The 3,129-nt window shown below is 34.1% G+C and overlaps 1 non-coding gene across 1 annotated transcript; it reads right to left on the bottom strand.

Annotated features, from left to right (window-relative positions):
• Positions 1-2,512: 2,512 nt before the first annotated feature.
• LOC127742068 (small nucleolar RNA R71) lies at positions 2,513-2,616 on the bottom strand. The gene has a single exon (XR_008003256.1). It is a non-coding gene; the product is annotated as a small nucleolar RNA R71 (small nucleolar RNA).
• Between the last annotated feature and the right edge of the window lie 513 nt (positions 2,617-3,129).

The following is a 3,129-nucleotide window of genomic DNA, read 5'->3' as shown; positions in this document are numbered from 1 at the left end:
TCAGCCTCCATCATGCTTGCGCGTATAATGTACGCGTGCGCGTCTCTAGAAGCGTTCTTTAAACGAGCGCTACGTTTGCGCCATGAGCGCCCTTCACGTGTGCGCGTCCACTACACCGTGCGCGTAGATAGCAAAATTGCAACACCCAGCTTCTGCTCCATCCACGCGTTCGCGTGTTTCTTCCCAGATGCTCCATCGACGCATGAGCGTCATGTACGCGTACGCGTCGATACCAAATCCTTAATCCTAAATTTAAAAAATTGTCACAGGCTCTCATTCAGAAAACATAGCGCTCTCTTTGCAAATGAGCGCTAATCACTTCTACACGTACGCGTCATGCACACATAGGTGTGGGTCTTCAAAAATCCTTGCCTGACGAGTAAGCGTCCTATACGCGTGCGCGTCGTTAGAGAGCGTAGCGTTCTTCATTTGAGCGCAGCGTTATTCTGCACTGCCTCTCTTCCTCTTCATTTTTTTCCCTGAAATCAACCAAACATGCAATCAAAGTCTCACCAAAATCATAAGGTTTTGCATCATTCATAATAATCACATATTTCTTGCATAAATCTCATGATAATGCATAAAATTAACAATGTTTGATTGAATTAAGATAGACATGAAATTCCACTCCAATATTTTGTGTTTCTTGTTTGAGTCTTGAGTCAACCTTTAAGTTTGGTGTCAATTGCATTTTTCTAAAAATTTATGCATTTTTCGAAAATCCATGCATGGTGTTCTTCATGATCTTCAAGTTGTTCTTGGTAAGTCTTCTTGTTTGATCTTGATGTTTTCTTGTTTTGTATCTTTTGTTGTTTTTCATGTGCATTTTTGCATTCATAGTGTCTAAACATTAAAGATTTTTAAGTTTGGTGTCTTGCATGTTTTCTTTCCATAAAAAAATTTTTCAAAAATATGTTCTTGATGTTCATCATGATCTTCAAAATGTTCTTGGTGTTCATCTTGACATTCATAGTGTTCTTGCATGCATTATGTGTTTTGATTCATAATTTTCATGTTGTGAGTCATTTTTTATGTTTTTCTCTCTCATAATTAAAAATTCAAAAATCAAAAAAAACATCTTTTCCTTTTTTCTCTCAAAATCTCGAAAATTTGGGTTGACTTAGTCAAAAAATTTTAAAATTAGTTGTTTCTTGTAAGTCAAGTCAAATTTTCAAATTTTAAAAATCTTATCTTTTTAAAACTTTTTCAAAAATTAAATCTTTTTTCATTTTTATTATTAATTTACGAAAATCCTTTAAATATTTTTCAAAAATCTTTTTCTTAGTTTTATCTTTATTTTCGAAAATTATGCTAACAATTAATAGGACTGATTCAAAAATTTGAACTTTGTTACTTTCTTGTTAAGAAATGTTCAATCTTTAAATTCTAAAATCTTATCTTTTAGTTTCTTGTTAGTAAAGTAATCAATTTTAATTTTTAATCATATCTTTTTATCATATCTTTTTCAAAATTTTATCTTTTTTAAAAATTTGATTTTAAAATATCTTTTCTAACTTCTTATCTTCTTATCTTTTCAAAATTAATTTTCAAATCCTTTTCAACCAACTATTTGACTTTTTGTTTGTTTCTTATCTTTTTCAAAACCACCTAACAACTTTTCTCTCTCTAATTTTTGAAAAATATCTCCCTCTTTTTCAAAAATTCTTTTTAATTAATTAATTGTTTTAAATTTTAATTTCAATTTTATTTCTTATCTTAATTTTCAAAAATCATTAACTCCTTTTCAAAAAAAAAAAATTATTTTCGAAAAACTTCTTTCTCATCTTATTCTATTTATTCATTTATTTACTAACACTTCTCTTCATCTCAAGTCACTGCCCCTATCATCACCCTTTGTGTTTGGATTATTCATTCTTCTTCACTCTTATTCCCTTTCTTCTTCTACTAACAATAAGGAACCTCTTTACTGTGACATAGAGGATTCCTCTTCTTTTTCTGTTCTCTTCTCTTTCATATGAGCAGGAACAAGGAAAAAAACATTCTTGTTGAAGCTGATCCAGAACCTGAAAGGACTCTGAAGAGGAAACTAAGAGAAGCTAAATTACAACAATCCAGAGACAACCTTGCTAAAATTTTCGAACAAGAAAAGGAGATGGCAGCCGAACCCAACAACAATGATGCAAGGAGGATGCTTGGTGATTATACTGCACCTACGTCCAAGTTTGATGGAAGAAGCATCTCAATTCCTGCCATTGGAGCAAACAATTTTGAGCTGAAACCTCAATTAGTTGCTCTAATGCAACAGAACTGCAAGTTTCATGGACTTCCATCATAAGATCCCTACCAGTTCTTAACTGAGTTCTTACAGATCTGTGAGACTATTAAGACTAATGGAGTAGATCCTGAAGTCTACAGGCTCATGCTTTTCCCTTTTGCTGTAAGAGATAGAGCTAGAGCATGGCTAGACTCTCAACCTAAAGATAGCCTGGACTCATGGGATAAGCTGGTCACGGCCTTCTTGGCTAAATTCTTTCATCCTCAAAAACTGAGCAAGCTTAGAGTGGATGTTCAGACCTTCAAACAAAAAGATGGTGAATCCCTCTATGAAGCTTGGGAAAGATACAAGCAGATGACCAAAAGATGTCCTTCTGACATGTTTTCAGAATGGACCATGATAGATATATTCTATTATGGTCTATCTGAGTTCTCTAAGATGTCACTAGACCATTATGCAGGTGGATCCATTCACCTAAAGAAAATGCCTGCAGAAGCTCAGGAACTTATTGAAATGGTTGCAAATAACCAATTCATGTACACTTCTGAGAGGAATTCCGTGAATAATGGGACGCCTAAGAGGAAAGGAGTTCTTGAAATTGATGCTCTGAATGCCATATTGGCTCAGAACAAAATGTTAACTCAGTAAGTCAGCATGATTTCTCAAAGTCTGAATGGATGGCAAAATGCATCCAACAGTACTAAAGAGGCATCTTCTGAAGAAGAAGCTTATGATCCTGAAAACCCTACAATGGCAGAGGTAAATTAAATGGGTGAACCTTATGGAAACACCTATAATTCTTCATGGAGAAATCATCCAAATTTCTCATGGAAGGACCAAAAAAAGCCTCAACAAGGCTTTAATAATGGTGGAAGAAACAGGTTTAGCAATGG

This window comes from Arachis duranensis, chromosome 9 (genome assembly GCF_000817695.3).
Source record: "Arachis duranensis cultivar V14167 chromosome 9, aradu.V14167.gnm2.J7QH, whole genome shotgun sequence".
In the NCBI taxonomy this organism is placed as follows: Eukaryota; Viridiplantae; Streptophyta; class Magnoliopsida; order Fabales; family Fabaceae; genus Arachis; species Arachis duranensis.
This window is presented reverse-complemented; position numbering and strand designations above follow the sequence as displayed.